This window comes from Arachis hypogaea, chromosome 6, assembly GCF_003086295.3.
Source record: "Arachis hypogaea cultivar Tifrunner chromosome 6, arahy.Tifrunner.gnm2.J5K5, whole genome shotgun sequence".
Taxonomy (NCBI): Eukaryota; Viridiplantae; Streptophyta; class Magnoliopsida; order Fabales; family Fabaceae; genus Arachis; species Arachis hypogaea.
The window spans coordinates 40,134,564-40,148,869 of NC_092041.1; the positions used below are offsets into that span (position 1 = coordinate 40,134,564).

At 41.0% G+C, this 14,306-nt stretch overlaps 1 non-coding gene across 1 annotated transcript; it reads left to right on the plus strand.

Moving 5' to 3' along the window:
* The first annotated feature begins 8,937 nt into the window (after positions 1-8,937).
* LOC112699703 (small nucleolar RNA R71) lies at positions 8,938-9,045 on the plus strand. Its single transcript, XR_003152645.1, has one exon. It is a non-coding gene; the product is annotated as a small nucleolar RNA R71 (small nucleolar RNA).
* The last annotated feature ends 5,261 nt before the right edge of the window (positions 9,046-14,306 follow it).

Genomic DNA, 14,306 nt, shown 5'->3' on the forward strand with positions numbered 1-14,306 from the left:
CCAGCCTCCCAATGATCTAAGAACTAGGCGTCCAAAAATGATCAAAAGATCTAAAATGATCCAAAGATCCAAAAATCTAAAGATGAAAATACAATAGTAAAAGGTCCTATTTGTAGAGAACTAGTAGCCTAGGGTTTACAAAGATGAGTAAATTACATAAAAATCCACTTCCGGGCCCACTTGGTGTGTGCTTGGGCTGAGCATTGAAGCATTTTCGTGTAGAGACTCTTCTTGGAGTTAAACGCCAGCTTTTGTGCCAGTTTGGGCGTTTAACTCCCATTCTTGTGCCAGTTCCGGCGTTTAACACCGGGCAGTTTTGAGCTGATTTGGAACGCCGGTTTGGGCCATCAAATCTCGAGCAAAGTATGGACTATTATATATCGCTGGAAAGCCCAAGATGTCTACTTTCCAACCTTATTGAGAGCGCGCCAATTGGGCTTCTATAGCTCCAGAAAATCCACTTCGAGTGCAGGGAGGTCAGAATCCAACAACATCTGGAGTCCTTTTCAGCCTCTGAATCAGATTTTTGCTCAATTCCCTCAATTTCAGCCAGAAAATATCTGAAATCACAGAAAAACACACAAACTCATAGTAAAGTCCAGAAAAGTGAATTTTAACTAAAAACTAATAGAAATATACTAAAAAATAACTAAAACACACTAAAAACATACTAAAAACAATGCCAAAAGCGTATAAATTATCCGCTCATCACAACACCAAACTTAAATTGTTGCTTGTCCCCAAGCAACTGAAAATCAAGTAGGATAAAAAGAAGAGAATATACTATAAACTCTGAACTATCAATGAAACTTAGCTCCAATTAGATGAGCGGGACTAGTAGCTTTTTGCCTCTGAACAGTTTTGGCATCTCGCTTTATCCTTTGAAGTTCAGAATGATTGGCTTCTATAGGAACTCAGAATTCAGATAGTGTTATTGATTCTCCTAGTTAAGTATGTTGATTCTTGAACACAGCTACTTTATGAGTCTTGGCCGTGGCCCAAAGCACTCTGTTTTCCAGTATTACCACCGGATACATCCATGCCACAGACACATAACTGGGTGAACCTTTTCAGATTGTGACTCAGCTTTGCTAGAGTCCCCAATTAGAGGTGTCCAGGGTTCTTAAGCACACTCTTTTTGATTTAGATCACGACTTTAACCGCTTAGTCTCAAGTTTCCACTTGACACCTTCACGCCACAAGCACATGGTTAGGGACAGCTTGGTTTAGCCGCTTAGGCCAGGATATTATTCCTGTAGGCCCTCCTATCCACTGATGCTCAAAGTCTTGGATCCTTTTTATTACCCTTGCCTTTTGGTTTAAAGGGCTATTGGCTTTTTCTGCTTGCTCTTTCTTTTTTTTGCATATACTCTCTCTTTTTTTTTCTGCAAGCTTTTCACTGCTTTTTCTTGCTTCGTGAATCATTTTTATGATTTTTCAGATCCTCAGTAACATGTCTCCTTTTTCATCATTCTTTCAAGAGCCAACAACTTTAACATTCATGAACAACAAATTCAAAAGACATATTCACTGTTCAAGCATACATTCAGAAAACAAAAAGTATTGTCACCACATCAAAATAATTAAGCTAGTTTTAAGGATGAATTTGAAATCATGTACTTCTTGTTCTTTTGTAATAAAAATAGTTTTCATTTAAGAAAGGTGATGGATTCATAGGACATTCAAAACTTTAAGGCATAGACACTAAGACACTAATGATCATAAGACACAAACATAAATAAAACATAAAGCATAATTTTTCGAAAAACAGAAAAATAAAGAACAAGGAAGTTAAAGAACGGGTCCACCTCAGTGATGGCGGCTTGTTCTTCCTCTTGAAGATCTTATGGAGTGCTTGAGCTCCTCAATGTCTCTTCCTTGCCTTTGTTGCTCCTCTCTCATGATTCTTTGATCTTCTATAATCTCATGGAGGAGGATGGAATGTTCTTGGTGCTCCACCCTTAGTTGTCCCATGTTGGAACTCAATTCTCCTAGGGAGGTGTTGATTTGCTCCCAATAGTTTTGTGGAGGAAAGTGCATCCCTTGAGGTACCTTAGGGATTTCATGATGAGTGGGATCTCTTGTTTGGATTGAGCTCCTTCCACACAGATATCCATGAGGACTTGGTCCAGCCTTTGATTAAAGTTGACCTTTTTTGAGTTTGAAAAGGGACCTCGGGGATCACCTTCTTCAAGGCCACAACTTCATAGAAGTGGTCTTGATGCACCCTTGAGATGAATCTCTCCATCTCCCATGACTCGGAGGTGGAAGCTTTTGCCTTCCCTTTCCTCTTTCTAGAGGTTTCTCCGGCCTTGGATGCTATAAATGGTTATGTAGTGCACGAAATTGTGATCAATACTTTTCACAACTCAAATCATCCCCGGTAATGAATCCAAAAACTTGGTGTTCAATACCATGGCATAAACACAACTTCGCACAACTAACCAGCAAGTGTACTGGGTCGTCCAAGTAATAAACCTTACGCGAGTAAGGGTCGATCCCACAGAGATTGTTGGTATGAAGCAAGCTATGGTCACCTTGTAAATCTTAGTCAGGCAAACTCAAATGGGTATGGTGATAAACGCATAAAACATAAAGATAAAGATAGAGATACTTATGTAATTCATTGGTAGGAATTTCAGATAAGCGAATGGAGATGCTTTCCCTTCTGTCTCTCTGCTTTCCTACTGTCTTCATCCAATCCTTCTCACTCCTTTCCATGGCATAAACACAACTTCGCACAACTAACCAGCAAGTGTACTGGGTCGTCCAAGTAATAAACCTTACGCGAGTAAGGGTCGATCCCACAGAGATTGTTGGTATGAAGCAAGCTATGGTCACCTTGTAAATCTTAGTCAGGAAAACTCAAATGGGTATGGTGATAAACGCATAAAACATAAAGATAAAGATAGAGATACTTATGTAATTCATTGGTGGGAATTTCAGATAAGCGAATGGAGATGCCTTCCCTTCTGTCTCTCTGCTTTCCTACTATCTTCATCCAATCCTTCTTACTCCTTTCCATGGCAAGCTTAAGCAAGGGTTTCACCGTTGTCAGTGGCTACCTCCCATCCTCTCAGTGGAAATGTTCAACGCACCCTGTCACGGCACGGCTATCCATCTGTCGGTTCTCGATCAGGCCGGAATAGAATCCAGTGATTCTTTTGCGTCTGTCACTAACGCCCCGCCTTCAGGAGTTTGAAGCACGTCACAGTCATTCAATCATTGAATCCTACTCAGAATACCACAGACAAGGTTAGACCTTCCGGATTCTCTTGAATGCCGCCATCAGTTCTAGCCTATACCACGAAGACTCTGATCTCACGGAATGGCTGGCTCGGTTGTCAGGCGAGCACTCGGTTGTCAGGCGATCAACCATGCATCGTGTATCAGGAATCCAAGAGATATTCACCCAATCGAAGGTAGAACGGAGGTGGTTGTCAGTCACACATTCATAGGTGAGAATGATGATGAGTGTCACGGATCATCACATTCATCAAGTTGAAGAACAAGTGATATCTTAGAACAAGAACAAGCGGAATTGAATAGAAGAACAATAGTAATTGCATTAATACTCGAGGTACAGCAGAGCTCCACACCTTAATCTATGGTGTGTAGAAACTCCACCGTTGAAAATACATAAGAACAAGGTCTAGGCATGGCCAAATGGCCAGCCTCCCAATGATCTAAGATAGCATCAGAACAAAGATAACTACCCAGATATCTCAATACAATAGTAAAAGGTCCTACTTATAGAGAACTAGTAGCCTAAGGTGTACAGAGATGAGTAAATGACATAAAAATCCACTTCCGGGCCCACTTGGTGTGTGCTTGGGCTAAGCAATGAAGCATTTTCGTGTAGAGACTCCTCTTGGAGTTAAACGCCAGCTTTAGTGCCAGTTTGGGCGTTTAACTCCCATTTTGGTGCCAGTTCCGGCGTTTAACGCTGGGATTTCTGAGGGTGACTTTGAACGCCGGTTTGGGCCATCAAATATTGGGCAAAGTATGGACTATCATATATTGCTGGAAAGCCCAGGATGTCTACTTTCCAACGCCGTTGAGAGCGCGCCAATTGGGCTTCTGTAGCTCCAGAAAATCTACTTCGAGTGCAGGGAGGTCAGAATCCAACAGCATCTGCAGTCCTTTTTAGTCTCTGAATCAGATTTTTGCTCAGGTCCCTCAATTTCAGCCAGAAAATACCTGAAATCACAGAAAAACACACAAACTCATAGTAAAGTCCAGAAAAGTGAATTTTAACTAAAAACTAATAAAAATATACTAAAAACTAACTAGATCATACTAAAAACATACTAAAAACAATGCCAAAAAGCGTACAAATTATCCGCTCATCACAACACCAAACTTAAATTGTTGCTTGTCCCCAAGCAACTGAAAATCAAATAAGATAAAAAGAAGAGAATATGCAATGGATTCCAAAAACATCTATGAAGATCAGTATTAATTAGATGAGCGGGGCTTTTAGCTTTTTGCCTTTGAATAGTTTTGGCATCTCACTCTATCCTTTGAAATTCAGAATGATTGGCTTCTTTAGGAACTTAGAATCCAGATAGTGTTATTGATTCTCCTAGTAAAGTATGATGATTCTTGAACATAGCTACTTATTGAGTCTTGGCCGTGGCCCAAAGCACTCTGTCTTCCAGTATTACCACCGGATACATACATGCCACAGACACATAATTGGGTGAACCTTTTCAGATTGTGACTCAGCTTTGCTAGAGTCCCCAATTAGAGGTGTCCAAGGTTCTTAAGCACACTCTTTTTGCCTTGGATCACAACCTTATTTCTTTTCTTTTTCTTTCCTTTTTTTTCGTTTTTCTCTTTTTTTTTATATTCACTGCTTTTTCTTGCTTCAAGAATCATTTTTATGATTTTTCAGATCCTCAGTAACATGTCTCCTTTTTCATCATTCTTTCAAGAGCCAACATTCATGAACCACAAATTCAAAAGACATATGCACTGTTTAAGCATACATTCAGAGATCAAAAGTATTGCCACCACATCAAAATAATTAAACTGTTATAAAATTCAAAATTCATGCAATTCTTTATTTTTCATTTAAGAACATTTTTCATTCAAGAAAGGTGATGGATTCATAGGACATTCATAACTTTAAGGCATAGACACTAAGACACTAATGATCACAAGACACAAACATAGACAAACATAAGCACTAAAATTCAAAAAACAGGAAAATAAAGAACAAGGAAATTAAAGAACGGGTCCACCTTAGTAATGGCGGCTCTTTCTTCCTCTTGAAGATCCTATGGAGTGCTTGAGCTCCTCAATGTCTCTTCCTTGTCTTTGTTGCTCCTCTCTCATGATTCTTTGATCTTCTCTAATTTCATGGAGGATGATGGAGTGTTCTTGATGCTCCACCCTTAGTTGTCCCATGTTGGAACTCAATTCTCCTAGGGAGGTGTTTAGTTGCTCCCAATAGTTTTGTGGAGGAAAGTGCATCCCTTGAGGTATCTCAGGGATCTCATGATGAGTGGGGTCTCTTGTGTGCTCCATCCTCTTCTTAGTGATGGGCTTGTCCTCATCAATAGGGGTGTCTCCCTCTATGTCAACTCCAACTGAATAACAGAGGTGACAAATGAGATGAGGGAAGGCTAACCTTGCCAAGGTAGAGGACTTGTCCGCCACTTTATAAAGCTCTTGAGCTATAACCTCATGAACTTCTATTCTTCTCCAATCATGATGCTATGAATCATGATAGCCCGGTCTATGGTAACTTCGGACCGGTTGCTAGTGGGAATGATTGAGCGTTGGATAAACTCCAACCATCCTCTAGCCACGGGTTTGAGGTCATGCCTTCTCAATTGAACCGGCTTCCCTCTTGAATCTCTCTTCCATTGGGCGCCCTCTTCACTTATGACTGTGAGGACTTGGTCCAACCTTTGATCAAAGTTGACCCTTCTAGTGTAAAGGTGTTCATCTCCTTGCATCATGGGCAAATTGAATGCCAACCTTACACTTTCCGGACTAAAATCCAAGTATTTCCCCCGAACCATAGTAAGATAATTCTTTGGATCCGGGTTCACACTTTGATCATGGTTCTTGGTGATCCATGCATTAGCATAGAACTCTTGAACCATTAAGATTCTGACTTGTTGAATGGGGTTGGTAAGAACTTCCCAACCTCTTCTTCGGATCTCATGTCGGATCTCCGGATATTCACCCTTTTTGAGTGAAAAAGGGACCTCGGGGATCACCTTCTTCAAGGCCACAACTTCATAGAAGTGGTCTTGATGCACCCTTGAGATGAATCTTTCCATCTCCCATGACTCGGAGGTGGAAGCTTTTGCCTTCCCTTTCCTCTTTCTAGAGGTTTCTCCGGCCTTGGATGCCATAAATGGTTATGGAAAAACAAAAAGCAATGCTTTTACCACACCAAACTTAAAAGGTTTGCTTATCCTCGAGCAAAAGAAGAAAGAAGAGAGTAGAAGAAGAAGAAATGAGGAAGAAGGGAATGGCTTTGTGTTCGGCCAAAAGGGGGAGAAGTGGTGTGTATGTTGTGTGAAAATGAAGGAGTGAAGGAGGGTTTATATAGGAGTGGGGGAAGGGTAGGGTTCGGTCAATTGAGGGTGGGTTTGGGTGGGAAAGTGGTTTGAATATGAATGGTGAGGTAGGTGGGGTTTTATGAAGGATGGATGTGAATGGTGAAGAAAAAGATGGGATTTGATAGGTGAAGGGTTTTTGGGAAAGAGGTGTTGAGGTGATTGGTGAATGGGTGAAGAAGAGAGAGAGTGGTGGGGTAGGTGGGGATCCTGTGGGGTCCACAGATCCTGAGGTGTCAAGGAAAAGTCATCCCTGCACCAAATGGCAAGCAAAACTGCGTTTCTAGCCATTTCTGGCGTTAAACGCCGGGCTGGTGCCCATTTCTGGCGTTTAACGCCAGCTTCTTGCCCTTTTCTGGCGTTTAACGCCAGTCTGGTGCCCCTTTCTGGCGTTAAACGCCCAGAATGGTGCCAGACTGGGCGTTAAACGCCCATTTGCTAGCCTGACTGGCGTTTAAACGCCAGCAGGTTCTTCCTCCAGGGTGTGCTGTTTTTCTTTCTATTTTTCATTCTGTTTTTGCTTTTTTCATTGATTTTGTGACTTCTCATGATCATCAACCTACAAAAAACATAAAATAACAAAAGAAAATAGTTAATTATAAAACATTGGGTTGCCTCCCAACAAGCGCTTCTTTAATGTCATTAGCTTGACAGAGGACTCTCATGGAGCCTCAGAAATGCTCAGAGCTATGTTGGAACCTCCCAACACTAAACTTAGAGTTTGAATGTGGGGGTTCAACACCAAACTTAGAGTTTGGTTGTGGCCTCCCAACACCAAACTTAGAGTTTGACTGTGGGGGCTCTGTTTGGCTCTGTTTTGAGGGAAGCTCTTCATGCTTCCTCTCCATTATGACAGAGGGATATCCTTGAGCCTTAAACACCAAGGATTCTTCATTCACTTGAATGATCAACTCTCCTCTATCAACATCAATCACAGCCTTTGCTGTGGCTAGGAAGGGTCTGCCAAGGATGATGGATTCATCCATGCACTTCCCAGTCTCTAGGACTATGAAATCAGTAGGGATGTAATGGTTTTCAACTTTAACCAGAACATCCTCTACAAGTCCATAGGCTTGTTTTCTTGAGTTTTCTGCCATCTCTAGTGAGACTTTTGCAGCTTGCACCTCAAAGATCCCTAACTTCTCCATTACAGAGAGAGGCATGAGGTTTACACTTGACCCTAAGTCACACAAGGCCCTCTTGAAGGTCATGGTGCCTATGGTACAAGGTATTGAAAACTTCCCAGGATCCTGTCTCTTTTGAGGTAGTTTCTGCCTAGACAAGTCATCCAGTTCTTTAGTGAGCAAAGGGGGTTCATCCTCCCAAGTCTCATTTCCAAATAACTTGTCATTTAGCTTCATGATTGCTCCAAGGTATTTAGCAACTTGCTCTTCAGTGACATACTCATCCTCTTCAGAGGAAGAATACTCATCAGAGCTCATGAATGGCAGAAGTAAGTTCAATGGAATCTCTATGGTCTCATTTTGAGCCTCAGATTCCCATGGTTCCTCATTGGGGAACTCATTGGAGGCCAGTGGACGTCCATTGAGGTCTTCCTCAGTGGCGTTCACTGCCTCTCCTTCCCCCCAAAATTCGGCCATGTTGATGGCCTTGCACTCTCCTTTTGGATTTTCTTCTGTATTGCTTGGAAGAGTACTAGGAGGGAGTTCAGTAATTTTCTTGCTCAGCTGACCCACTTGTGCCTCCAAGTTTCTAATGGAGGACCTTGTTTCAGTCATGAAACTTTGAGTGGTTTTGAATAGATCAGAGACCATGGTTGCTAAGTCAGAGGTATTCTGCTTAGAACTCTCTGTCTGTTGCTGAGAAGATGATGGAAAAGGCTTGCTATTGCTAAACCTGTTTCTTCCACCATTATTATTGTTGAAACCTTGTTGAGGTCTCTGTTGATCCTTCCATGAGAAATTTGGATGATTTCTCCATGAAGGATTATAGGTGTTTCATAGGATTCTCCCATGTAATTCACCTCTTCCATTGAAGGGTTCTCAGGATCATAGGCTTCTTCCTCAGATGAAGCCTCCTTAGTACTGCTTGGTGCATTTTGCATTCCAGACAGACTTTGAGAAATCATATTGACTTGTTGAGTCAATATTTTGTTCTGAGCCAATATGGCATTCAGAGTGTCAATCTCAAGAACTCCTTTCTTCTGACTAGTCCCATTGTTTACAGGATTTCTTTCAGAAGTGTACATGAATTGGTTATTTGCAACCATTTCAATCAGCTCTTGAGCTTCTGTAGGCGTCTTCTTCAGATGAAGAGAGCCTCCAGCAGAGCTATCCAAAGACATTTTGGATAGTTCAGAGAGACCATCATAGAAAATACCTATGATGCTTCATTCAGAAAGCATATCAGAAGGACACTTTTTGATTAATTGTTTGTATCTTTCCCAAGCTTCATAGAGGGATTCTCCTTCCTTCTGTCTGAAGGTTTGGACTTCCACTCTAAGCTTACTCAATTTTTTGAGGTGGAAAGAACTTTGCCAAGAAGGCATTGACTAGCTTTTCCCAAGAGTTCAGGCTTTCTTTAGGTTGTGAATCCAACCATGTCCTAGCTCTGTCTCTTACAGCAAAAGGGAATAGCATAAGTCTGTAGACCTCAGGGTCAACCCCATTAGTCTTGACAGTGTCACAGATTTGCAAGAATTCAGCTAAGAACTGATGAGGATCTTCCAATGGAAGTCCATGGAACTTGCAATTCTGTTGCATTAGAGAAACTAATTGAGGCTTAAGCTCAAAGTTGTTTGCTCCAATGGCAGGGATAGAGATGTTTCTCCCATAAAAGTTAGGAGTAGGTGCAGTAAAGTCACACAGCACCTTCCTTGCATTGTTGGCATTGTTGTTGTTTTCGGCTGCCATTTGTTCTTCTTCTTTGAAGAATTCGGTTAGGTCCTCTACAGAGAATTGTGCCTTAGCTTCTCTTAGCTTTCGCTTCAAGGTCCTTTCAGGTTCAGGGTCAGCCTCAACAAGAATGCTTTTGTCTCTGCTCCTACTCATAAGAAAGAGAAGGGAACAAGGAAATGTGGAATCCTCTATGTCACAGTATAGAGATTCCTTGAGGTGTCAGAGGAAAAGAAAAATAGAAGGCAGAAGTAGAAAATTCGAACTTATCAAAGAAGATGGAGTTCGAATTTTGCATTTAGGAATAGTGTTAGTCCATAAAATAGAAGGATGTGAGAAGAAGGGAAGTAATTTTCGAAAATCAAGTAAAAGATTTTGAAAACATTTTGAAAAACACTAATTGATTTTCGAAAAATAAAAGTGGGAAAGAAATCAAGTGAATTTTGAAAAAGAGTTTGAAATTAGAAATAAAAAAGATTTGATTGAAAACTATTTTGAAAAAGATGTGGTTAAGAAGATATGATTAGTTAAAAAAAAGTGTGATTGAGAAGATATGATTTGAAAAACATTTTAAAAAGATTTGATTTTGAAAATTAATGACTTGGCTAACAAGAAAAGATATGATTCAAACATTAGACCTTTCTCAACAGAAAAGGCAACATACTTGAAATGTTGAATCAAATCATTGATTGATAGCAAGTATTTTTAAAAATAGAAAGAAATTGATTTTGAAAACATATGATTGAAAAGATATGATTTGAAAAAGATTTGATTTTGAAAAGGTTTTGAAAACTTGAAAAAAAATTTGCATTGAAAACAAAATCTTCCCCATTGTGCCATCCTGGCGTTAAACGCCCAGAATGGTGTACATTCTGGCGTTTAACGCCCAAAACTATACCCTTTTGGGCGTTAAACGCCCAACCAGGTACCCTGGCTGGCGTTTAAACGCCAGTCTGTCCTTCTTCACTGGGCGTTTTGAACGCCCAGCTTTTTCTGTGTAATTCCTCTGCTGTATGTTCTTGATCTTCAATTCTCTGTATTATTGACTTGAGAAGACACAAATAAAAAAAATATTTTTGGATTTTCAATAATAAGGAAAAATCAAAATGCAACAAGAATCAAATAACAATGCATGCAAGACACCAAACTTAGCAGTTTGTATACTACTGACACTAATGAGAATGCATATGAGACACACAAAACACTCAAGTCAAGAGAATTCAAAGATTAGAGTAAGAAATCATCAAGAATTATTTGAAGATCCTTAAGACACATGAATGAATGCATGCAATTGACACCAAACTTAAAATGAGACATTAGACTCAAACAAGAAACATACAATATTTTTGGATTTTATAATTTTGTAATTTTTTTGTGCTTTTTCGAAAATCTAGTGGAAAAAGGTATCAAAATTCTTAATGAGAATTCCAGGAATCAGTGCAATGCTAGTCTAAGACTCCGGTCCAGGAATTAGACATGGCTTCAAAGCCAGCCAAGCTTTCAAGGAAAGCTTCGGTCCAAAACACTAGACATGGCCAATGGCTAGCCAAGCCTTAGCAGATCACTGCTCCAAAAGCAAGATTGATAGAAATCAACAAGCTCTTGTGATGATAAGTTGAAACCTCGGTCCAATGAAATTAGACATGGCTTCACAGCCAGCCAGATTTCAACAAATCATCATGAAACTCTAGAATTCATCTTCAAGAATTTCGAAAAAAAATACCTAATCTAAGCAACAAGATGAACCGTCAGTTGTCCAAACTCAACAATCCCCGGCAACGGCGCCAAAAACTTGGTGTTGTTGCCGGATCAGAAATTTGGCACTGATGTTACCGGACCAAAAGCTTGCCAAAAACTCGAACAATCCCCGGCAACGGCGCCAAAAACTTGGTGCACGAAATTGTGATCAATACTTTTCACAACTCAAATCATCCCCGGTAATGAATCCAAAAACTTGGTGTTCAATACCATGGCATAAACACAACTTCGCACAACTAACCAGCAAGTGTACTGGGTCGTCCAAGTAATAAACCTTACGCGAGTAAGGGTCGATCCCACAGAGATTGTTGGTATGAAGCAAGCTATGGTCACCTTGTAAATCTTAGTCAGGCAAACTCAAATGGGTATGGTGATAAACGCATAAAACATAAAGATAAAGATAGAGATACTTATGTAATTCATTGGTAGGAATTTCGGATAAGCGAATGGAGATGCTTTCCCTTCTGTCTCTCTGCTTTCCTACTGTCTTCATCCAATCCTTCTCACTCCTTTCCATGGCATAAACACAACTTCGCACAACTAACCAGCAAGTGTACTGGGTCGTCCAAGTAATAAACCTTACGCGAGTAAGGGTCGAACCCACAGAGATTGTTGGTATGAAGCAAGCTATGGTCACCTTGTAAATCTTAGTCAGGCAAACTCAAATGGGTATGGTGATAAACGCATAAAACATAAAGATAAAGATAGAGATACTTATGTAATTCATTGGTGGGAATTTCAGATAAGCGAATGGAGATGCCTTCCCTTCTGTCTCTCTGCTTTCCTACTATCTTCATCCAATCCTTCTTACTCCTTTCCATGGCAAGCTTAAGCAAAGGTTTCACCGTTGTCAGTGGCTACCTCCCATCCTCTCAGTGGAAATGTTCAACGCACCCTGTCACGGCACGGCTATCCATCTGTCGGTTCTCGATCAGGCCGGAATAGAATCCAGTGATTCTTTTGCGTCTGTCACTAACGCCCCGCCTTCAGGAGTTTGAAGCACGTCACAGTCATTCAATCATTGAATCCTACTCAGAATACCACAGACAAGGTTAGACCTTCCGGATTCTCTTGAATGCCGCCATCAGTTCTAGCCTATACCACGAAGACTCTGATCCCACGGAATGGCTGGCTCGGTTGTCAGGCGAGCACTCGACTGTCAGGCGATCAACCATGCATCGTGTATCAGGAATCCAAGAGATATTCACCCAATCGAAGGTAGAACGGAGGTGGTTGTCAGTCACACGTTCATAGGTGAGAATGATGATGAGTGTCACGGATCATCACATTCATCAAGTTGAAGAACAAGTGATATCTTAGAACAAGAACAAGCGGAATTGAATAGAAGAACAATAGTAATTGCATTAATACTCGAGGTACAGCAGAGCTCCACACCTTAATCTATGGTGTGTAGAAACTCCACCGTTGAAAATACATAAGAACAAGGTCTAGGCATGGCCGAATGGCCAGCCTCCCAATGATCTAAGATAGCATCAGAACAAAGATAACTACCCAGATATCTCAATACAATAGTAAAAGGTCCTACTTATAGAGAACTAGTAGCCTAAGGTGTACAGAGATGAGTAAATGACATAAAAATCCACTTCCGGGCCCACTTGGTGTGTGCTTGCGCTGAGCAATGAAGCATTTTCGTGTAGAGACTCCTCTTGGAGTTAAACGCCAGCTTTAGTGCTAGTTTGGGCGTTTAACTCCCATTTTGGTGCCAGTTCCGGCGTTTAATGCTGGGATTTCTGAGGGTGACTTTGAACGCCGGTTTGGGCCATCAAATCTTGGGCAAAGTATGGACTATCATATATTGCTGGAAAGCCCAGGATGTCTACTTTCCAACGCCGTTGAGATCGCGCCAATTGGACTTCTGTAGCTACAGAAAATTCACTTCGAGTGCAGGGAGGTCAGAATCCAACAGCATCTGCAGTCCTTTTTAGTCTTTGAATCAGATTTTTGCTCAGGTCCCTCAATTTCAGCCAGAAAATACCTGAAATCACAGAAAAACACACAAACTCATATTGAAGTCCAAAAAAGTGAATTTTAACTAAAAACTAATAAAAATATACTAAAAACTAACTAGATCATACTAAAAACATACTAAAAACAATGCCAAAAAGCGTACAAATTATCCGCTCATCATTATGGAAAAAAAAGCAATGCTTTTACCACACTAAACTTAAAAGGTTTGCTCATCCTCAAGCAAAAGAAGAAAGAAGAGAGTAGAAGAAGAAGAAATAGAAGAGATGGAGATGGCTTTGTGGTTCGGCCAAAGGGGGAGAAGTAGTGTTTAGGTTGTGTGAAAATGAAGGAGTGAAGATGGGTTTATATAGTGGTGGAGAGGGGGTAGGGTTCGGTTATGAATGGGTGGGTTTGGGAGGGAAAGTGGTTTGAATTTGAATGGTGAGATAGGTGAGGTTTTATGAAGGATGGATGTGAGTGGTGAAGAGAAAGATGAGATTTGATAGGTGAGGGGTTTTTGGGGAAGAGTGGTTGAGGTGATTGGTGAATGGGTAAAGAAGCAGAGAGAGGGTGGTGGGGAAGGTGGGGATCCTGTAGGGTCCACAGATCCTGAGGTGTCAAGGAAAAGTCATCCCTGCACCAAGTGGCGAGCAAAAATGCTCTCTGTGCCAATTCTGGCGTTAAACGCCGGGCTGGTGCCCATTTCTGGCATTTAACGCCAACTTCTTGCCCTTTCCTGGTGTTTAACGCCAGTCTGGTGCCCCTTTCTGCCGTTAAACACCCAGAATGGTGCCAGACTGGGCGTTAAATGCCCATTTGCTGCTCTTATTGGCGTTTAAACGCCAGCAAGGTCTTCCTCCATGGTGTGCTATTTTTCTTTCTGTTTTTTCATTCTGTTTTTGCTTTTTTAATTGATTTTGTGACTTCCCATGATCATCAACCTACAGAAAACATAAAATAACAAAGGAAAATAGATTAAAGATAACATTAGGTTGCCTCCCAATAAGCGCTTCTTTAATGTCAATAGCTTGACAGTCGGCTCTCATGGAGCCTCTCAGATACTCAGAGCAATGTTGGAACCTCCCAACACCAAACCTAGAGTTTGAATGTGGGGGTTCAACACCAAACTTAGAATTTGGTTGTGGCC